This window comes from Schistocerca piceifrons, chromosome 7 (genome assembly GCF_021461385.2).
Source record: "Schistocerca piceifrons isolate TAMUIC-IGC-003096 chromosome 7, iqSchPice1.1, whole genome shotgun sequence".
NCBI lineage: Eukaryota > Metazoa > Arthropoda > Insecta > Orthoptera > Acrididae > Schistocerca > Schistocerca piceifrons.
Genome location: NC_060144.1, coordinates 244,084,240 through 244,108,864, shown reverse-complemented (window position 1 = coordinate 244,108,864; position 24,625 = coordinate 244,084,240). Strand labels below are relative to the sequence as shown.

Sequence of the window (24,625 nt, the reverse complement as noted above, 5' to 3'; positions counted from 1 at the left end):
AAATTGACGAAGAAGAGAAAATTTCGTAGTTCTCTTTTTAGCTGTGGGAACAATAATGTCCCGGATAGCTTGAATTTAATCTGAGTCAGGTTCAATTCTATCAACAGAGATGATTTGGTCTACAAACTTAATAGGTGATTTACCAAACTCTGATTTAAGTAGATTAACTGTAATACCCTGGAGTGTGATTGTATACAGTGATACAAGGTACTGTTGTCTTTATACCAACTTGCTTCCGCACTAAGTGTGTCATCGACATAACTTTGTGATCCTTTATTTTATATCTGGTGGAAGAATAATATTCCTTCCACGAATGAAAGTTGTTGAAGATGTGGTAAGGCCAAAAGGTAATTCGCAGAAATGATAACATTTATCGAAACATAAAAAGGAAGTATATTAACGACAACTGAAGTGAAGTTCTATTTGGCAAAATCCATACTTTATATCTAGCGTCGAAAATGCTGTTACTCCATGAAACTTTTGTAGCAATTCATCAAATGTTTGTGGTGTATCTGTTTCTGTAACTATAATGGCAGTAATCTGTTGTGAATCACACACAGACCTCAACGATCCGTCTTTTTCGGGAACTAGGTGTAATGGGCTGATAAATGTACCTGCCGCGTGTTCAATAATGCCTTGAGCGAACATGGGTTCCAGTTCTTGTTTGACTTCGTCACTATAAATAAAACCCTCTGAGTAATGCTTTAAAACTGAAGTCTTATAAAGTTTTACTTGGAACTCACAAACAAGTTCTCGCATAGTACCGGGTACACTGTCCAAAACATGTGACTCTCATTGTAAAACTAAATGTAACAGTTGCCTTTTTTAGTTTGTTGCTGCTCCACAATTGTCTACATAACGTCGAAATTATATTCTTCATCTGCATTATCGGTAGAAAATGATGGGGCAGTGAAAAATTATGTAGGTCAATGTGTATTCTATGTATATGAAGAAAGCTCTAATCTGTTAATTTACTGTTCCTCAATTGAAATGTTCTGCTGAAATTGTAATGCAACTTGCTCTTTATTATTGCGTGGTTCAAAATAAGAGTCTAAGTCCAAAATCGCTTTATGTTCTGTCAAGAAATCCATACCTAGCACAACTTCAATTCTTAAAGGTGGCACGTCTAAAAATTTGTATAAAATACGTGTCCACGAATAGTGAATTTTAAGTACGTATATCTGCACTTTTCCAGAAACTGCTCCTCTAACTTTTAGTCTTTAATAATGGGAATGAAGAGCAAGAATTATTCGTACTGCATTTATTAAATGTTGCATCACAATCACTGGAACTGGAGATGCAGAGTCAATTACTGCAGTGAAAATTACGCGAATCAGTTTGTTTACTGATAATCGGATTGTACACATTAGCGGCTGTTCTTGCTTGTGTAATAAAACGTCTCTTATGTCTTCGAACGTAATAATACGTTCTGTTATTGGATTCACATTGCATGTAGATGTCGTTTTGCTGCAGACATCTACAGTATGCTGAACTTACAATCGCTGTCTGTCAGGAGAATGGAAGCGACTATCTGCTTCATTAATTACGCAGTGTTCTTGCTGTCCATAACTGTCATTTTGCTTGTTGTCATTGCGGTTACAGTATCAGTAATTCTGATTGTGGTTCTGTTGTCTGTTGTCGCACCTTCTGTTGTATGGCACGTGCCAATTGGAATGTAACTCAATATTTCGATGAACATAATTGTTTCCCTGATTATTATTATTGTAATTCTGCCGTGATCAGTTATTTTGCTGAGACGATCTGTGGTTGCTATTATCTAGCTGCTGAAAGTACTAGTTGTTAACCAGCAAAATGTTTGTCTGGTTGTTATTCTTCTGAGGCTGTTCGTAAAAACTGTTTCGCCTGTTGTAATTATTCTGATACCGCTGACTACTGCCGTATTGTCTGTGGCGTCTGTTATAAAACGATCTGTTATAACATTGATTCCTGTCATTCATTGAAACCTATGCTATTTTGGGAGATATTTTTGTTAACGAGAGAACAGTCGAATTGCTGAATTTCAAGTAACTGAAGAGGGTCCAGGAATGCATTAATACTTCCTTTTTGTAGACCTGCGAGTAAAAGAACACGTAAATAACGAGGGAGATTTGAGACACAAAGCTGAATGAGAGATGACTGACGGTGTGGCTCTGTTTAACACTGGTTCTGTTGCACCATGCACCCAAAAAATTACTAACTGTCCTGATTTTCGAGTTCTCAAAACTGATTATGCTGATTAACTTATCTTTGACGCGTCGCTGTGTCGTCTCCGACCAATACCCAACTACAAATGCGTTCAGGAATTCTTCAGCTGAATAGCATTATCTGGTTAGTGGATGCATACGCATGGCGAGTTCACCTTTTAAAAAAGTACAAATGACCTCTAATTTGGGAATTACTAACCAAGCTGGAAGTAAAGAAATAGAGAATTGGTGGATCCAATCTAATGGATGCAAGGCAGTACTTCCATTTTTAAAAACTTTTCTTACAGGAAGGAAATGTTTATAATCGAATCCCTCTTGTGTTGGAGAATTTTGTTGATCGTTCACGTTGTAAAACGTTTGCGACTGTCGCTGTTCTGTTTCAAAGTCCCGGATTCTTCTCATTCTGTCTGCGTTTTGTTCGGATGAAAATCCATCTGACTGTGCATGGAAAGTATTTGAAGAATCGCAAAGTTTTTTTTCATATGACATAGTTTTCGCAACGTTGGCAAGATTACTTTTTAATATGTTAATCTCCTGGCCGTTGATGTTATTCACTGTCTGCCAGTCCTGTTGAAAACGATGTAATGAAAGAAATTATTTCGTTTTTGTAAAAGGTGTGTGAAGCGTGTCCGCCGAATTTGAGTCAATGTTGAGCTCTAATTGTTCGTCTTTCTGAGAAACATCCTCAATTTCTGTTGTTAGAGATTACAACAGTGTCGTAGTGGCATTGTCGACTTTATTAATTCCCGATTACAAATGACTGTTCTATGTGGTATTCTTGAGACTGCACCACTGGAAACTACTTTATTTATTTTCTTGAGAAGCAAATCTTTCTGATTCTGCACAGTTTCCTTAATATGCCGATTATCTACGTCAATAACTCGTTGTGAAAAAAAGTCTGCCAACTATGTCTGATTTTCTGCAAGCTCTTCTAAATGGTCAGAAATTTTATTTAATTTCGTGTCCATGTACTGTTTGCTAATTCTGAAGTGTTTCATTGTGCTTTGGAAATATTTGGTCAATATGACTTGATAGCTGACTACCTACAATTTAGTTTCTTTCTGTTTTGTGTCAAAATATGTCGCCAATACATTCTTGTAGTTGAGATGCGAGAATGATGTTAATTTTCTGTTGTCTTTTGTCAAAATATGTTTCCCAAAATTTGTTGTTTTCTACGAACAAAATCTGAAGCATAATCCCAGAATTGTTAGTTTGTCAAGAACAGCCGTTAATCACTGTGTAATGAGAGGGTTGTTCGTTTCTCATTGTATACTTCTGTTGTGACCTTACTTTGTAATGTTTGTGTTGTGGGGGATTCCACCAGTCTAGAATCTAAAACTTATAAAGCTGAAATAGGTGCATCATTGATGTAAGAAATATTTAGACTTCGAAACAGATTGCTGTCCTAATTCGGTAACTTTTCTGTATATGTGACTGTCCGTGAGGGAAGAATCTACATCTGGCATTGTCGAGGTTGTCTGATTTTCTGAAATATAATACAATAATTTGTCAGAAATAGCAGTATTATTTTCTGTTGGACATATCTAATGATTGAAGATACTTGTATGAGAACTACTGTTTACCGTCCTGCGCCGCATCGTAATAAAGAATAATGTTCGCAAGAAAACACATGTTCAAAATTAAGTATTAAGTATTACTTGTATGGGAAAGATAACACGAATGATTAAGTTATAAGCGCAGCGCAAAAATTAACTACGAACAAAATGTTACAGGGAGCAGTGTACACATCTGACTAAAAAATTCACAAAAGATTCCCCGACACACGAACCGAACAGAGCTCTCGCCCAAGTGGAGTTTCCTTTACAAAGATTTTTTCTTTGGTTTTTGAACTCGTACAGGCTTAGTTGGTTGGTTGCAAACTACACTCAACTGCAATGCCACTAAATAAAAAATATTACCTTCATTCCCCTTCATACACTTTTCTAATATCATTACATCTCATTGCATTCTAAATCATCTTCGGAATCTTATTCTTGTGTTTCACAGTATTCAAACATAAATCATTTTACTTACAAGCATATGCTCTAAACTTCACATCTACGTTGGCATGACTTCTCTGCTCGGCGTCTGTCTCACCACTATTGCAATAACAGAAATCCCACGCTCTTTGCTGCCGAGCAGCGAGGACAAAAACATTTCCCAGAGACATAGATACTCTGACCAAAGACTGCGTGTGAATACTCGGTAAATTCAAAACTGTTGCCCAACATTTTAGTCAAAAAAAATGTGTACAAATTCCAGAAATTTAAATAGCAAACTCCCTATAGCCCATGTTTCAGTCTGTTAATATTACTTTTAACGGCCTTATGACAACAGTAACATCATACACTACTGGCCATTAAAGTTGCTACACCAAGGAGAAATGCAAATGATAAACAGCTATTCATTGGACAAATATATAATACTAGAACTGACATGTGATTACATTTTCACGCAATTTGGGTGCATAGATCCTGAGAAATCAGTACCCAGAACAACCACCTCTGACCGTAATAACGGTCTTGATAGGCCTGGGCATCGAGTCAAACGGAGCTTGGACGGCGTGCACAGGAACAGCTGCCCATGCAGCTTCAACGCTATACCACAGTTCATCAAGAGTACTGACTGGCGTATTGAGACGAGCTAGTTGCTCGGCCACCATTGGCCAGACGTTTTCAGTTGGTGAGAGATCTGGAGAATTTGCTGGCCAGGGCAGGAGTCGACATTTTATGTATCCAGAAAGGCCCGTACAGGACCTGCAACATGCGGTCGTGCATTATCCTGCTGAACTGTAGGGTTTCGCGGGGACCAAAATGGTTCAAATGGCTCTGAGCACTATGGGACTTAACATCTATGGTCATCAGTCCCCTAGAACTTAGAACTACTTAAACCTAACTAACCTAAGGACAACACACAACACCCAGCCATCACGAGGCAGAGAAAATTCCTGACACCGCCGGGAATCGAACCCGGGAACCCGGGCGTGGGAAGCGAGAACGTTACCGCACGACCACGAGATGCGGGCTTCGCAGGGATCGAATGAATGGTAGAGCCACGGGTCGTAACACATCTGAAATATAACGTCCACTGTTCAAAGTGCTATCAATGTGAACAAGAGGTGACCGAGACATGTAACCAATGGCACCCCATACCTTCACGGAGGATGATTCGCCAGTATGGCGATGACGAATACACGCTTTCAATGTGCGTTCACCGCGATGTCGCCAAACACGCATGCGACCATCATGTTGCAAATATAACCTGGATTTATCCGAAAAAATGACGTTCTGCCACTCGTGCACCCAGGTTCGTCGTTGAGTACACCATCGTAGGCGCTCCTGCCTGTTTTGCAGCGTCAAGGGTAACCGTAGCCATGGTCCCCAAGCTGGTAGTCCGTGCTACTGCAAACGTCGTCGAACTGTTCGTGCAGATGGTTGTTGACTTGCAAACGTCCCCATCTGCTCACTCAGGGACAGAGACGTGGCTGCACGATCCGTTGATAAGATGTGTGTCATCTCGACTGCTAGTGACACGAGGCCGTTGGGATCCAGCACGGCGTGCCGTATTACCCTCCTGATCCCACCGATTCCATATTCTACTAACAGTCATTGGATCTCGACCAACGCGACCAGCAATGTCGCGATACCATAAACGACAATCGCGATAGGCTACAATTTGACCTTTATTAAAGTCGGAAACGTGATGGTACGCATTTCTCCTCCTTACACGAGGCATCACAACATTTCACCAGGCAATGCCGGTCAACTGCTGTTTGTGTATGAGAAATCGGTTGGAATCTTCCTCCATGTCAGCACATTGTAGGTGTCGCCACCGGAGCCAACCTTGTGCGAATGCTCTGAAAAGCTAATCATTTGCATATCACAGCATCTTCGACTTGTCGGTTACATTTCGCGTCTGTAGCACGTCATCTTCGTGGTGTAGCAATTTTAATGGCCAGTAGTGTAAATAGAAAAGGCTATTCACAAAGTGTGTTGTTTCTTCTGCTTGCTTGTAAATCTTTAGCTTATCACAGGTAAGTTATAGGTGTGGACACACATTCTATCTGTGTAGAACCAGTGCTATAGGTTTTTCCTTTGATATTTCTATGGCTCGCCATTGTGAATTGCGTTAGCATTCTGAGGTAATATTTGCATCCCATCTCTCAGGTAAAAATGGTGTATGTCTAAACCCTGTACGAGTATCAATGTAAACCTGAAGAACGTTTCTTTTGTATGTGCAGTGAAATTCTCCCCATTCATAGACCTCCCTACTCGCTAGCTTATGTGCGACGCTACAACCACCAGGAACGGTCGTTTACTGTTTATTTGTGCGATTTTAAAATCTGCGACAAAATTAATGATTCCACCAGCGCCGGCCGGGCTTGTCAAGCGTTTCTAGGCGCTACAGTCTGGAACCGCGTGACCACTACGGTCGCAGGTTCGAATACTGCCTCGGGCATGGATGTGTTTGATGTCCATAGGTTAGTTAGGTTTAAGTAGTTCTAAGTTCTAGGGAACTGATGACCTCAGAACTTAGGTCCAATAGTTCTCAGAGCCATTGGAACCATTCCACCAGCAAGTGTAAGGTTCGTAGTCTGACATGGTTTCTGAATGCAAAAAGTAGACCACTCTGTCGAAACTTACAGACAGACCGTTTCTTAAACGCAAGTGTTTCACGTGTGGCGTGCAAACAGCGTCTAGTAAAGTCACTACTTAAAATGATCGTTACCACAGCATCCTCTGATTACCTACCTATTTTCATTCTTCCTCTTCTGTTATAGTCCATGATCACCTGAAACGTACCTAACTACAAGCACCCTACTAAGAGGTTTCAATGAAGTTTCGCAGCACATCTGCCCTCATAAAGTTAACAGATGACATGAAATTTGACCTGGATGAACAACAGGCGACTATCAAGTGTTTTTTAGACTTCAGCTAAACCTTTAACACTGTAGACTTCGACATATTACTTGCCTAACTTAGCAGCCAATGTCTCTCGCTAAGTGCAGTGCAATAACTCGTTCGCACCTGTCGCATCTCAAGAATTGCGTCACATACGGCACTGTAAAGTCACAATGGTGACACGTGTTCCCCAAGGTTCGGTGCTAGGGACATTACTCTTTTTCTTGTATGTCAATGACGTGTCAACTATTCTGTCGTACTGCATTTACCAAATGTAGGCTGGTGACTTCCGATTGTATATAAGTGCAAAACCAATAAATCTGAAGACAGCTATCAGGGATCTCAGTACCGACCTGCGTACATTATCAGACTAGGCACACAATGTAGGATAACTCATTACTCCTGTACATACTTCTTTCAGACTAGATATTCCTTATTTCCCATTATTCTTGGCTGGTGCAGACACTTTAAATTAGTTTTGCACACAACTCGCTATATCAGAAAAATATTTCTTATACACACAAATTATTTCTATATCTTTTTCTACCAATATTGCCATTATTATTATTACCCTAATTATCATAGGTAGCAGCAGCAGTAGTAGAAGGACTCCTAGTATTAACATTATCTGCTCAAAGTATTAAATAATTCCTCACATTTTTTCTGTGGACATTCGGATCATTTGAATAATATTTGCCACGTTAAAGTTCTGTTTCTTACTAACTAGCATTTAAAAAAAAGTGCTGTATGTATGAAATCCTGATCCTGTGCAAGAGAAGACCTGATGGCCCTAAACATCCAACTTTAAATAAATAAATAAATAAATAAATAAACTGAGTAAGATAAAGGAACTGATGGAAATGTGATGAATGAGAGTTCAGTTCTAAAATGGTGCATAGTGTTTTATTTTGACGAATGACTATTGATGATATAAAACAGTTACACTGACGTTCGGTTCTGAGAAACTCAAATCATGGTTCAGGAAAAAATTTGGTGGGACATGCGTTTCACTATTAACGGACGGAGCATCCGATTTCCTGAATAAATTGAGTGGATTCACTACAACCGTAGCTTCGTAGGTGATACGAAGCTTCTATTTAGTGTACACCGACGTGTTTGATTTTCTACAGAAACTGCGCATGATTCCCAGTATCAAAATCATCACCCACAGATACACAGCTGGCTGATAATGGTGCGCTGTAACACCGAAACAGGTTTGAATGAGATCCTTTGCGACTCTCAGCAGTGTTTTGAGATCAACGTTATGCCCAGAGGAGATACACTGTGATAAAAAGTATCCGGACACCTGGATGAAAATGACTTACAAGTTCGTGGCACCTTTCATCGGTAATGCTCGAATTCAGTATGGCGTTGGGGCAGCTTTACCCTTAATGACAACTTCCACTCTCGCAGGTGTACGTTCAATCATGTGCCGGAAGGTTTCCTGGGGGATGGCATCCCATTCTTCACGAAGTACTGCACCGAGGAGAGGTATCGATGTCGGTCGGTGACGCCTGGCACGAAGTCGGCGTTTCGAAACACCCAGAAGGTATTCTATAGGATTAAGGCTAGTCTATTACAAGGATGTTATTGTCGTGTAAGTACTCCGCTACAGGCCGTGCATTATGAACAGGTGCTCGATCGTGTTGAAAGATGCAATCGCCATCCTCGAATTACTCTTCAACAGTGGGAAGCAAGAAGATGCTTAAAACATCAATCTAGGCACGTGCAGAGATTGTGCTAAGCAAAAGATCAAGGGGAACAAGTCCCCTCCACGAAAAACACGACCGCACCATAACACCATCGCCTGCTAATATTATTTTTGGTACTACACACGCTGGGAGACGACGTTCACTGGTTATTCGCCGTACCCACACTCTGTCATTCATCACTCCACACAACGTTTTCCCAGTGTTCAGTCGTCCAACGATTACGCTCCTTACACCAACCGAGGCGTCGCTTGGCATTTACCGGTGTGATGTGTGGCTTATGAGCAGCCGCTCGACCATGATATCCAAGTTTTATCACCTCCCGCCTAACTGTCAAACTACTTGCAGTGTATTCAGATGCAATTTGGAATTCCTGTGTGATGATCTGGATAGACATCTGCCTATCACACATTACGTCGCTCTTCAACTGTCAGGGGTCTCTGTCAGTCAACAGACGAGGTCAGCTTGCACGCTTTTGTGCTGTACGTGTCCGTTCACGTTCAGGGGTGTGGAATTCTCGCGTACAGACGTATGACACAAGTGACATCCCATCACCTGCCACTTGCGATCTCCGTGAGTTCCGTGAACGGCTCCATTTTGCTCTCTCACGATGTCTAATCGCTACTGAGGTCGCCGATATGGAGTACCTGGCAGTAGGCGGCAGCACAAAGCACTGAAAAACGTAAGCTTTTAGTGCGGCCCAGATACTTTTGATCACGTATTGTATCAATAAATGCAGCGGCCTTCTGCCAAACTCTTCACTGACTACGCTGCGCAGCGCCGCTTAAAAGAAATGGCGTGAACTGCTGTTTAGCGGCTTATTGTTTCTGCAAAAGTGATTCAAATGGATCTTAGCACTATGGGACTTAACATCTGAGGTCATCAGTCCCCTAGAACTTAGAACCACTTAAACCTAACTAACCTTAAGACATCACACACATCCATGCCCGAGGCAGGATTCGAACCTGCGACCGTAGCGGCAGCGCGGTTCCGGACTGAAGCGCCTAGAACCGCTCTGCCACAGCGGCCGGCTTGTTGTTTCTTCAAAATAAGCTCACTAACATTCTGCTGCTTTGACGAAGCATTGTTTCGGCAATCTGGGCGGGAACTTCTGAACATCCAAATTATAACCAGGACTCTTGCCCGAGTGATTACCACTGGGCGAGGTGGGGTAGCAGTTAGCACTGTGCACTAGCACTCGGGGGACGACTGTTCAAATCCAAGTGCAGCCATCCAGATTTAGGTTTTTTGTGATTTTACAAATCGTTCCATACAGATGCCGTGATCGTTCCTTTGAGAGGGCACAGCAGATTTTCTTTCCAGTGATTGAATCCGGGTTTGTGCGCCATGTCTAATGAGCATGAGGGAGACCGCACGTTAACGGACCATGTTATACGGCCAGTTTTTGCTATCAAATCTGAGGCGTCTCCAGCGAAATTCTCCCAGAGACATTCAGTGTGGAGTGCGTAATATAATCCGTAGATCAAGATTCGAACGAGAAGAGAGGTGAGCCAGTACTTACTGGACAGTGGCCTCTGTTCAGCTACGGTGAGACACGCTGCACGCACAGTGACGGAGGAGTGTAGATTGGTCTTGCAGGCGAGGCGGAGGAGACGAGACAGTGTTTGACTCTGTGGGGTGCCGGTGGTGGTCCAGATCGAGGGTCGCTGTGCGGAATGAAGAAGACAGGAAATGTTTGTCGATTACGTTGGAGATATATGCATTCTGACCATTCGAACCAGGAGTTCTGGGTTTTAAGTCTCGCTACAGAAAGTAGTCATGTTGAAAGGTGCTCTGGCACTGTGTTACCAACGTGCTTCTGTTGGAATTGTGATGGGATACTGAGAAAGCCTTTGAGCTAGGGACTCTTGGGAATGTGGATGGCTGAGGTGGTCACTGTAACAAATATCTAGGGGAGCGATTGGCTTGTTGCAACAATTTTCATGAAAACTAATATATCTTGAGATCCATTGATGAAATTGTTACTAAATAAAGATGGATGGATTCTGTAACTTATCCTCTACCAAAACAAGTAAAAGTAATACCACAAGAATTGGTCGTTATTTTACACTCAATTATTTGATAGAAGACGTGCGGTGTTACAACTTACCTCGTGCTTGGGGCAAGTTGTAACGTCTACCGGGGCAAATAGTAACGACAGAAAAACAACAATATTACCTCTAATCATTTATTCTTAGTTTATTGTTAACAAAATTGACACCTTTCTAAAGGAGGTATTACGTAATTCTAATCAAAAATCAACTTCAGTACACTTTTTAAGTGATCAACACCCAAAAATTAAGTAATTAACAGTTTTATTTAGTTAAAGACTACTTACAATCATCATGGCACTTTCGATCACAGTAAGTAATTAAATTATTGATATCTAAGGTATGCTTCGTAATTATCTCTTTTAATATCTATCTAACAAAGTATTGCACTTACATTCGAATCAACATATGGCGGGTTTTATTATAATTAAATTCAGTCTTCGTCTGAGCTACAATTAATACAAATAAAAGATATAGTGTCTCCTGTAACACATCCTACATGTGCCCACATCTTAAAAATGCAGCACTCGACCCAATCTTCCTTATCTGAATCTCTGTAAGCGTCACGACATACCAAACAACACCACTCTTCTGATTCAGATTCTGAATCTGAACATAAATTTTGTTTTTAGCTCTGTCCACTCCGGTTTTATGTTTTGTTGATTTACTTTTGCCTTTCCCCTTCCCCTTTCCTTTACCTTTTCCTTTAATATTATCATCATTTTCCCGTTTTTTCTTCATCTTTTCCTCATATTCCTTTTGTAAAGATTCTATTTCAGGAGTGTCCGTCAGCACTGTAGATTTTTTTTTTTGCGTCTGCTATTTGTATTAGTTTTTCTTGGTGGCGCCTTTGGTAGAGGTCTAATCTTAGAGGGCGAAAAAGGTTTTTGTAGACTAGAGCAATTGGGAGTTGGTTCGTTCGCAGTTTCGATTTGGCTTATAATTTCCGTGGTGCTGATATCTAATTCAGCGGCAGAATCTAATAGTTCTGGATTTTCAAGATTCAATGATAAATTTTCTGTGAGATTTACGATATCTGGCTCTTGTGTAGGGTCTGGACGATGGCGCAAAGTTGGAGTCTTGGAAAATATCAGCATTCAAAGGCCAGTTGGGTAGGTAGGAAGCCATCTTACCCTCTCCTTCTGTAGTAAATACTTGTCTAGGCTTAACATAACCAGCTCTTAAACATTCATTATTATTCTTTTTCTTTATATGTCTATAAAGAGAGACGTGACATAATCCGAAAGTCTGACTAGCTTTCCGATTACTGCATTTTTCTTCCTACAACTTCAGCTGCCGCTAACTCGTACACTTCTTGGCTTTGTGTGGCCCGCTCTGACCTTCTTTTATACACCCTCATTCTAGAAGAGAGGAAAAAAAAGTAGGTATCTACATCATAACGTGGGGCATGTTGTAACATGTTACAACAAGCCCCGGGATTTTGTTACAGCTAACCCCCATGGTATGATTTTTAACATTTATCAAGATAACTATTTACACTATGTAGCAATATGAAAAACTGTTACACATTATCAGAGATAGATAAATCTGAATGTAAAAAAGATATAGAAAATTTGCAATTGGTCGATAATAATAACACAAACCAAAATGTTACGACAGTACAAATTTATATTAGCTGGCAAAAGTGAAGCGCGTGCTCACTTCCGCTCACAGCGCCGGCCGGTGGGACGCTAGCTATGCCAAAATGATGCGGCGCGGTTTATAGGTCAAATCGAGTCAGAGAAATACGCTAATCAAGTTTAAGATCCTAGTAAAAAGAGCCTGTTACTACTTACCCCTGTTACAACAAGCCCCTCGCTCCCATACTACTACTAGTATTGCTGGCCCAAGTTGTGATCACAAGCGAGGTAGATTATTTCTACACGTCTTTCAGGGGCCTGAAGATGGCGCAGTAAAACGCTGAAACTGGTTGCCCAATAAAATAGGGTTAAAAATTACCGACTGAAAGGAGTTTAATTTGACATCGCAACTATCGCTAAAAAGATGGACATACCGAGTCTTGGGAACTAGAGCGTTCATTTACACAACCGTGAATGTAATAACACTTAATCGTACAAGGAGCTGATATACCGGTATATCATACGTTGTACTGCTCGATGTACCTTGTTGATGCTGAGACCAGAAGGAGAGAGCATGAATAATTACGGGAATTCACCGGTCAACGGAGTGGTAACTATTAGTAATTATTTGTTCGTCCCAGCAATAACTGATCTGTAAGTTTACATTCTTTTCAGTAATTGTGAAAGATACATTTTCTTGTAATTTTAAAAGCTTGGAAATTTTCAGCATGCATGATGACAACGGACATTATGAGTAAAGATTAATAGAGGGTGGCTTCATATTTGTACCTGTTAAAATGGTGTTAAGTGCTTGATGGTAATATAAATTAAGGTGGTCAAAGAAAGCCAAAAAACAAGAAAGTGGAGCAAAAACTGTCGTTACAGTATTAGTTTTCATTAACATTAAAATTAGACGTGCGTTCAGTAATGAATGCAACACTTTTTTTCTGAAACCAGGTTTGTTTTACTCAGGATTCCCGAATCTTTCTGCGACAATTACCTATATTTCAATATAATCTCCGAGGTGTTCGACGACCTTACGCCATCTTACGGAAAGGGCCTGTACGCTCGCATGGTTCCATTCTATAAGTCGACGTTGGAGCCAACGTCTTGCTGCATCAGTAACTTCCCCACATCCACATATTGCTTCCAGTTGAGTGCATCCTTCACTGAGTCAAAGGGGTGGAAGTCGGAGATGTGGCACCCAGGCTGTAGGGCGGATGAGGAAGAACAGTCCAACGAAGCTTAGTGTGCTCTTACTGGGTGTGTAAACTTGAGTAATGTCTTACGTTATCAAGAAGAAGGAGATATAAGTTTGCATTTTTGAGTTTTCAATGGGTAGCACAATACACCTCAGAGTTGGTTGTTGTACCAAGAGGGAGGACGTCAAACTGAACAACCCCATCAGAGTCCCGAAATCGCCGTAGTCACCATTACGTCAACATTTGATTATGCGGCATTGAACATTTCTTCGGAAGAGACGTGGTGTGGCGTCACTCCATAGATTGCCTTTTAGTTTCTGGTTTGAAGTGATGAAAACTTGTTTTATCGCCTGTAATGACGTTAAACAAAAAACTATCACTCTCAGTCTCGTACTTAATATGGAAAGTGAGAGCGTCCGGCAGCATAGCGTAATTTAAATAGCTTTTGCTGAATCTTTTTTATGGGATGTCCTCTAAATATTAAGATAAAGTATTATTATCATTTATCTTGTTATAGCAAAGTGTGGCTGTTCAACTCAGGTTGTGTTGGTATGTTGGACTACTGAGTGTCAATAAAGTATTAAAGTTTCTTTTGTCATTCCGTATACCACGAGTTTGCTCCGCTCCCCACAAATAACTGTCTCTAATCTGTTCAGTTAAACCCTAAACGTCCTTTCTTCTTCGAAGGGGTTACCACATTTATGCCAAATTGAGCGATTTTTTTGGGAGGAAGATACTACAGAAATCGTAAAGGACGGATAGAGGACTTTGCTCATTGATTCAACAGGTTGGTGGCAACTGAGTATGCAGTAGCTATTGTAACGCTAGCGTAAAGGTACGATAACTGTTTTCATTTGTATAGTGAATAAACAGAATAAGAGCTAAGCTATAAAAATAGTATGTAAAACAAGTTTTCGTTCATTACCTTGAATAGATATGTCTATGGGAACAGTTTTCTTATTCCTTTTAGAATTTAGAGCAACGTTATGCGATCAAATTCTGTGTTAAATACGAAGAATCCGCATGTGTGACCTTTTTAAAAACTGTAGATCGCCTGTGGGGAAACATTCCTTACCAAAAGCTCAAAAGAGCAAAAATTTGTCGCTGGCACAAATCTTTTTCGGAAAATCGAGAACACGTTGAGGATGAACCATGTTCGTGGAGATCTTGAAGTTCAGAAGCAGATAAAAACGTCGAGAGTGCGTGTGCTGTTGTGAGATTATACCGACGTTTAATAGTAAGGGTAATGAGTGTTCTGTTAAACTTACAATCTTACACTGTACATAAAATTTTGACCTAAGTTTTGCACATACAAAGGTTTGTGCCAAAACGTCGCAACTGAGTAGACGAACAATCTTGAGATCATAGCCAATGATCTGAAATGGTTCAGTCATTTGATCACAGCTGACATCCGGGATTTGTGAATGCGACCCTGATACAAGTGGCAAAATGAAGAGTGGTGCACTGAAGCATCTCATCGACGGAAAAAAGCTTTAATGAGCGAATCAAAGATCAAAACGATGTGTACTTGCTTCTTGGACAGTAGCGGTGTCATGATTAAAGAACTTGTTTCTCCACGACAAAATATCGACCAATTGTTCTACAAAGATGTCATTGAAAGGCTCAGGGAATGCGTGAATCGAGTGAGACCGGACACTGCTGACAGGGGGATGCTGCATCATGACAACGACCTATGTCACATGGACAAATGTTGTAGTTGTTGTGGTTGTTGTGGTCTTCAGTCCGGAGACTTGTTTGATGCAGTTCTCCGTGTAACTCTACCCTGTGCAACCTTCTTCATCCCCCAGTGCCTACTGCAACCTACATCCTTCTGAATCTGCTTAGTGTATTCATCTCTTGGTCTCCCTCTACGATATTTACCCTCGACGCTGCCCTCCAATACTAAATTTGTGATCCCTTGATGCCTCAGAATATGACCTACCAGCCCTTCTTCTAGTCATTTTGTGCCAAAAATTTCTCTTCTCTCCAAATTCTATTCAGTACCTCCTCATTAGTTACGTGATCTACCAATCCCATCTTCAGCATTCTTCTGTAGCACCATATTTCGAAAGCATCTATTCTCTTCTCATCTAAAGTAGTTATCGTCCATGTTTCACTTCCATACATGGCTACACCCCATACAAATACTTTCAGAAACGACTTCCACACATTTAAATCTATACACGATGTTATCAAATTTCTGTTGTTCAGAAAAGCTTTCCTTGGCATTGTCAGTCTACTTCGACCTTCATCAGTTATCTTGCTCCCCAATTAGCAAAACTCGTTTACTACTTTAAGTTTCTCATTTCCTAATCTAATTCCCTCAACATCACCCGATTTAATTCGACTACAGACCATTATCCTCGTTTTGCTTTTGTTGATGTTCATCTCATATCCTCCTTTAGGGAAACTGTCCATTCCGTTTAACTGCTCTTCCAAGTCCTTTGTTTTCTCTGACAGAATTACAATGTCATCGGCGAACCTTAAGGTTTTTATTTCTTCTCCATGGATTTTAATACCTACTCCGAATCAATCACGAAATTTTTGACGTCAGAAGGCATTCCTGTTGTTCCACAAGCCCTTGATACCTGATCTGAGTTCTTGTGACTTTTTTTCCGAAAATGTAAAAGTCTCAAAACGACTTTAGTAAAGGATCTCGGAGAACGTTCAAAAGGATGTGACAGACATGTTAAAGGCACCACAAGTTGAAGCCTTTCAGCGCTGTTACCAAGACTGAGAACAACTTCATCGGTCTATAGCTGCCGAAAGGAACTAATTTCAAAGGGAAAGTATTGTTGTTCCTTAAAAAAAAAAAAAGATCGGTAAAGAAAATCTGTCTCATTACTTTTCTCACACACCTCATATCTCATAAAAAATATAAGCTTTGTCATAATAAAATACGTTGTATGATACTGCTAGAATTTGTTTCGTTGAAGATAACATTCATACTAGTATCCACTCGGTGAGTATAATGGTCTTCGTCTCGTTAGAACGGCTGTTTCGTCTCTGATTGGGTAAGTAATACGTTGTTACACAGGTGAGGCTATGGAAGCATTATGAAATGGCAACTAGTGGCATCAGGAGCGGCGAGCAGGTAGCTCACCAGATGAAAGAACCCGCGATAACGAAGCAGGACGGGCAACGAAGCGCACGTAGCTGAGTGGCTTGTGACGTGACGCTGCGGGACCAGACGGACAGCCGTGGGGGCGACAGAGCGTGTGATGACCCGGGCTCCCCGCAGCGCGGCCGCGGCCGTGCCCAATAGCCAATTAACACGGCCGCGGGTCGGGATTAGATCGCCACCCACAACAGGCGGCGCGTGCCTCGACGTGGCGTCCACCTGCCGACATTGTGTCCGCTGCCAGCCGACTTGATGACATAAATCAACCCACTGTGACGCCGGACACTCTCACTTTCCATATTAATTTATACACATAAACTCAAAAGAACTCCCTTAATTGCCTGTGGACAGAACGGAGAGACAATGAGATAAACATTTCATGGCGCATACGTAAATCGAATTCAGGCTGCGGGTGCAAATAAACTAGCATCTAAAAATACTTTCTATCAGGGGCGGTCAGTAAGTACTGCATCACATTTGTTTTTCAAGCCAGTTTCGGTTGAAAAAATGCGGACCTTGTTGTGGAACATCGTGGAATATTTTTGCGTCACTCTGTATAGTTTTATGAAGTTCACATAGGTGCCCGCGATAAACGTATCCTTCAAAATAGTTTTGGCGGAAAATCAGAGCATCACTGATGTTCATAGGGGCTTTCACAACGTCTACATAGACCTGGCAGTGAACAAAAGCACGCCGAGCCGTTGGGCGGACATTTGTCATCATCGCCACAGGGTTGAATAAACCAATCTTATCTTCCGAGTGCTGACCGGCTGCACACAGGTGTGACTCCCGCAATGTTGGAACGTGCGGACATTCTTATTGGAGGTGATCGAAGGATTACAACCTAACACCTTGTTGCTCAATTGGACGTTTCTGTTGGTCGTGCTGACGCACTCGTCCATCAGTTTAGGTACTCAAAGCCGTGTGCATGTTCTGGTCCTCGCCGCGCCGCCATAAAGAGCAAAGAAGGACCTTCTGCGCGGAATTTCTTCCCCGGTACGAGACTCACAATGGCAATTTTTTGTTTAACATCGTTACAGGCGATGAAACAAGATTTCATCACTTCCAACATCAAACAAAACGGCAATCCATGCATTGGAGCCATACCACATCTCTTCTGAAGAAGAAGTTCAAAGTCGTATTCTCAGTTGATAACATCATGGTGACTACGGTGAGTTTGGGACTCTGAAGGGGTTGTTCAGTTTCACGTCTACCTCATGGCGCAAAAACCCACTCTGAAGTTTATTGTGCTTCCCTTAGCAACCCACAAAAATACAAATACAAACCTATTCCTCCATCTCCATTACAACGCAAGGCCTCACACAAGTCTACACACCCGAAAAGAGCTCACTAAGCTTCGTTCGACTGTTCTTCGTCATCTGTCCTACAAGCTGCATGTCACATCTCCCTACTTCCATCTGTTTGGCTCAATGATGGATGCAATTGACGGGCAATACCTCGGTGACGGGGAGGTTACTGATGCAACTAGACTTTGGCTCCGATGACGACTGATAGAATGTTACCATGCAAGTCTACAGGTCCTCTCCGTAAGGTGGCGTTTATCCGTGGAATTTATCGGAGATTATGAAAAATAGGTATTTCTTATAGAAAGATTCAGGAATTCTGAATAAATGAAACGTGATTTCAGAAATAAAGTGTTGCATTCCTTACTAAACACAGCTCTTATTTATAAGTTGATTGAAAGCTAATACTGTCACCACAGCTGTTGTTCCGTTTTCTTGTTTAATTCCCTATCTAACGAGAAATAAATATTTGGTATGCCGTTTTATGTATTTGCCACTGTATTTTGATACATCCTACATCCTATACAAAGGCTTTCTGAAAAATAAATATTTAACAGATATTGCAGAGAAAACTTAGAAAAATACAAATATAATATCAGTAGTTCCCTAAGCAAGTGTGATAGGGGCGTTACTGTTTGCAGTAGGCAAGCCATAACTAAATTGCCTCTGCAGACATTGAGGATAGGTCCCTTACACCAAAACAAGGAAGATAAAATACTAGCAAACATCGACACTAAAACGCCAAATTTGTGACCTACGAGCACTTGCTCATCTTCGATATTGTTAAACACATTTGTTCTGCAGCAAGCTCTTGTATTTCCATATTTTGGGACAAGATTGTATGGACTGCAAAATAAAAAATTATCCAGCAAACATGGTCTGTAAAATGCATACCTTACGAGCTGTGCATTCTTTTTCATCTCCCCTACTGTCTTACACATCTGTTCTACTGAACTAATGCTCGTCCCTCTTAAGGTGTGCATTTAAGAGCCTATGTTCACTGGATATTTTTTCTTGTTTTGGCACATACTATCGCTTCCTAAAATGTGGGAAACCAAGAGTTGGCATTAGAACAGATATTTTTCACAGTATCGAAGATGAACAAGTGCCCATAGTTCGTAAGGTATGCATTTCAGAGCCCATGTTTACCAGTAAACTTATTTTTTTATTCTTTCGGTGTAGTGAATCTCTCTTCAAAGCCTATACAGGGAACTTAGTTACACCCTGTATGTAATTTAGCCAGCAGAAAATCTCGGTAGCTCCGTATGGCTATTCACGGAAGATGCTGTTTCCTACAAGAAGATAGCAACACCTGAAGATTGCAGTGAATTGCGAAAGGACCTGTTGAATGCTGCTGGCACCAGTAGCTGACTTTGAACGTAAATAAAGGAAACACATTGCGCATTCGTAGAAGGAGAAGTCTACTAGTGGACAACAAGACCGATGCTGACAAATAGCTGGAAAGACTCAGCATTTACCGTAAAATATCTTGGAATAACCATCTGGAGCGACACACATAAAGCAAATGGTATTAAAAGCAGGTGCTAGAATGAAGTGGCTTACAAAACAGCTGTTCGGCCGACTCCTAATCACTCTGGGACCCATACCAGGTAGGACCCTTTTACGCTTGCGTTTGGTCATAGGGTCATACAGTCCGCGCGAGAGCATTGCAGAGATGCTAAAGAAACTCTAGTGGCAGAGGCTACAAACGAGGCGTTGTGGATAATGCATTTGACTTGGGGCACGTCCCAATTCCACGCTGACATAGCTCTGCTAACTTCCTCTCCACACTATTTTTTCGGATTTCCTCTGCATCTTCTCTTGGTTCCACCATCTTCATAGGCCTTCACCAAAACGGCATACACGCCCATACCATCTCAATCATTGTGGCCCTGTTATATTTGTAACAGTGGTTCTCAGATTCATTCTATTACGTATGTCTTCATTTTTAAGACTTTTTATTAGTTAGTTTTCTTGTATGTTCGCCTATTCGGTACAAATTTTGTAATTTATTTTAAGTTAACTTCCCTATGAGCTAGAGAAATGAAACTTTCAGCGTGCTGGAAACTGGATTAGATTGTAGCACTAACGCGTTGTTTGTCTTGAGCTTGGCAGAGGGTATCTGTCACATAACGTTCCCTTATGAGCTCTAGATTTGAAACCTGTAACGTAGCTCAGAACTGGATGGCAGTTCCTTACCACCTTACTTTCTGGTCTGGTGAGTGTTGCAGTATATTTTGTGTAACTTCCTCATTTTCCCCTTTTCCTTTCTGAGTCATAAATGGTTTACAGGAAGATTAATTGCTCATAAGCTTCGTGTGGCCCGAATATCTATAATTTTTTACCTTGACAGGTTTTCGCGAGATGTCCATAGGAAAAGCAAAATAGTGGCTGACTCAGGTTAAGAAAAACTGAGATAAACCTAAAATTTCCAGCAAGCACTACTGTAATCTCAAAAAATTTTTGAAATCGGTTGAAGAATGTCACACACACAAGAGTAAAACCAGAAAACAGAAATTTATATAAAAATAAATTTTTGGTATTATACATTCTTCAATTCAACTGATAAGTGTAAAGTAATTTGTCCAAGTCCCATACAGGTTCTTAACCCCATACATACATACATATGGTCCCGAAAAATTATGATTGTGAATTTTTAATACCTATAAAAATACTTCTGAGATTTGATTTGGGGCACGTGCAATCTATAGTTGGTCCACATATTTTTCAACTCCTTCTCGCCCACGGTTTTCTTTATAGATCTTACAAGTATTTTTGAAAACCGAAAATTCACAATCAGGAAACATATGGACTGTTTGTAAGGGGTTTGCAATATGTATTTATTATTTAAATAATGACTTAATTTTGTGCTCAGAGATAAACGTAGAGATACACTTCCATAATTCCGTCTTCATTCCGAAAGTTGTGCTGAGTTGGAGGAGGGTGTTTTGAAGACATGCAGTATCAAATATTTGATGTGCATGAGGATACATTAAATACCACAGCCTGTCTCGAAAACAATATATACGACTAAAACAATCACGCAGCACATATGTTCATACAATACCCGCAACCGAAGGAACTGTCCCTCTACATATCAAGATATTGCAAATAGTACATAAATGAATTATTCTGTAAATGGATTTGAATACTCTGAATATGTGATATCAGACCACTTGTAACGTTCAGATGTGTAAATGGGGCAGTCCCCCTCGCACTGTATACGTAAATAAGAAATGCAGAAAATTGTTAACTGGGGTAACAATTATTTAACAAAACTGTAATTGTCAATAGACCAAATTATGTCGCCATAAATAGGCAGCACAACCACTAATCTCCTAACAGTGTCCAGTGCAACAACATTCTAGTCTCTGTGTGAGTGTGTGTGGCTTTTCGTAACATATGGGTTCTCAACGACGATGTTAGTAGTGCCCCTACTCTCATTAAAACAAACAGATATGGATAAAATCTCTAAAACTGATGAACACTGTGGGAAACATCTGGTAGGAAAAATTTGATGGAGGATGGACGATCGTTGTGCAAGGGTTTTACAAAGCAAGATAATGTTGTGATGGTGGAGCAGGAAACAGTATTGATGGGGATCAGGCCTACTAAGTTTGTTCCAGTAAAAATAGCATCTGGAACGAGCCATACAAGTGGAGGCTTGGTTCCTGCTTTCATGCAATATGATCTGCCCCAAATGAACAGCCCTGTTAGGAGGGTCAATATGAAGCTAGATCAGCTGCTTTGGGCAGCTACTTTTTCAGGCATAGATTTGGTTCCTGTTGATGCTATTCGTAGGTGGCCTGCATCTCCGTAGGAAAGGGAAGGGTAAACTAACTGGGATGATAGTAAAACATTCTTGGGGGGGGGGGGGGGGGGGAAGGACACTGAAACTCATGAGAGAACCTCATCGTTTAGGCTAAGATTAGTGTCCAGTGATTCAACATTGAGTGATATTAGGTTTCATGAGAGGCTCTTATAGAAACGCTCAGACAGGCAGTTAAAATATCACAAGATTCACATAAAAGTACAGTGAATAATAATGTTTATATTTCACAAGATTCTCAAAAAAGCACAGTGTTAATTAATGCTTGCATAATGCACCAGCATATCAGGGGATTAGGAAACAAAGTAGATGATCTTGTTTGTTCAGAAGATGAGGGTGCAGTAGATGAACCGGGCCGGTCTCAACAGCGTATAGTCACAGACATGGAAAAGATAAATGTAGGTTGATATAAGCTTTCAGCACGTGTAATTACAGAAAGAGGAGTTGCATTATGTGTTAAAACTTATCACAGTGTGAAAAATTTTGAAACTAAAAAATTTATATAGAGCGACATATAGATGCATGTGCATGTGAACTTAAACTGAATAATTGTACCTTTATAATTGTAGCTGTGTATAAGTCACTATAGGGACACACATACTTCTGAAAAACTTAGATACTTTGTTGTGCTGTTTATCAGACATAGGGAAGAAAATTATTCTTTGTGCGGATTTCAACGTAGATTTTTCTGAAAGAGTCCACTTTCCTATCAGACCTTGAAGTATTACATGGTTCTTTCGACTTAACGTCAGTTATTGATTTTCCCACTCATGTATTAGAGCAAAGCAGCATATTGATAGGTAATGTTTTTATAGACCAAGATAAATTTAATCAAATAAAAACCTCTTCTGTTAAGAATGATCTTTCTAAACATGATGCAGAGCTAGATACAGTGTGTGACGTAGCTCTATCCATTAACACAAAACAGTATTCCAAATAAATGCATTCAATTAAGAATTTAACAATTGCAAATTTAGGGAAGCCTGCCAAACTAGACTGTGAAGTATACAGGAAATGTGATTTTAATTTAAAATTTTGACCTATTTCAGATACTTTTGTGAGCATATTTGGAAACAGATTCCCTAAGAAATCACTGAAACGTAATTGTAAGAAACCATCAAAAACGTCATGGCTTACTGAAGAGATAAATACGTTGTAAGCAGAAAGGAGGCCTGTCTATTTCACCTGGGAGGACTAATATTCCACAAACAATCAAACATTGTAAATATTGCTACACTGTACTAAGAAAAGCTGTAAAACATCCAGGAGTATGTGCATTATGTCTGAAATTAGCAATTCTAATAATAAAATTAAAACAATTTGGAATATTTTTCGAAGGGAAACAGGGCAACCAAGAGCACAGGAACACTGCATTTCTATCAAACTCAATGAAAAGTTAGTTAACGAAAGTCAGAAGTAGAAAATAACTCAAATAATACTTTTTAAAGTCTTGTAGAGAAAATAGGATCCAGCTGTTCATTATAAAATGCAGGGCATTAAACGGAAGAGGCAATACCTATATAATTTGATGAAACTGAAATTCAACTTACTTCTCTTACTGAAATTAGGAAAATGATAAATTCTCTCAAAAGTAAAAGATCACATGGAATTAATAGCATTTCCAACAGAGTGCTAAGAGCTGGTTCCCAACAGATAAGTACGAGTCTTAGCCACTGTGACAGGAAATTTTTCCAGATAGACTAAAATATGGTATTGTTAAAGTATTGCACAAAAAAGGCGATTGGTCTGATGAAACTTGCTGGAAGATTAAAATTGTGTGCCGGACCGAGACTCGAACTCGGGACCTTTGCCTTTCACGGGCAAATGCTCTACCAACTGAGCTACCCAAGCACGACACACGCCCTGTCCTCACAGCTTTACTTTTGCCAGTGCCCCATCTCCTAACTTCCAAACTTTACAGAAGCTCTCCTGCGAAACTTGCAGACCTAGCACTCCTGAAAGAAAGGATATTGCGGAGACATGGCATAGCCACAGCCTGGGGGATGTTTCCAGAATGAGATTTTCACTCTTAAGCGGAGTGTGCGCTGATATGAAACTTCCTGCCAGGAGACGATGTCCTGGCAGAAGTAAAGCTGTGAGGACGGGGGGTGAGTCGTGCTTGGGTAGCTCAGTTGGTAGAGCACTTGCCCGCAAAAGGCGAAGGTCCCGAGTTCTAGTCTCGGTCTGGCACACAGTTTTAATCTGCCAGGAAGTTTCATATCAGCGCACACTCCGCTGCAGAGTGAAAATCTCATTCTGGATAGGTCTGATGCTAACAACTACCACCCACCCTCACGTCTCACTGCTTCATCCAAAATCCTTGAGAAAGTAATGTATTCAAAAGCAGCTCAACATATTTGTGATAATGAAGTACTAACAAAAGGTCAATTTGGTTTACAGAAAGACTTCTCAGCAGAAATTGCTGCATATGCTTTGACTGATCAAATAGTAAATGCTCTGAATAGCCAAACATCACCCATTGGGATATTTTGTGATCTCTGAAGGGATTTTGACTGTGTGAATCGTCAATTTCTTCTAGATAAGCTTAAGTATTGTGGTATGAGTGGGACACTGCTAAAATAGTTTTAAATCCTTTTTAACTGGAATAATGCAAAAGTTGAAATTTACAATACAGATGGTATGTAAAATTGAGCAGAGTCTTCTAACTGGGAAGATAACAAGAATGGTGCCCCATATGGTTCAGTCTTTGATTTCTTTATTGTG

At 40.5% G+C, this 24,625-nt stretch overlaps 1 non-coding gene across 1 annotated transcript; it reads right to left on the bottom strand.

Annotated features, from left to right (window-relative positions):
• Positions 1–23,678: 23,678 nt before the first annotated feature.
• Positions 23,679–23,753, bottom strand: Trnas-uga. Its single transcript has one exon. It is a non-coding gene; the product is annotated as a tRNA-Ser (tRNA).
• Positions 23,754–24,625: the final 872 nt, after the last annotated feature.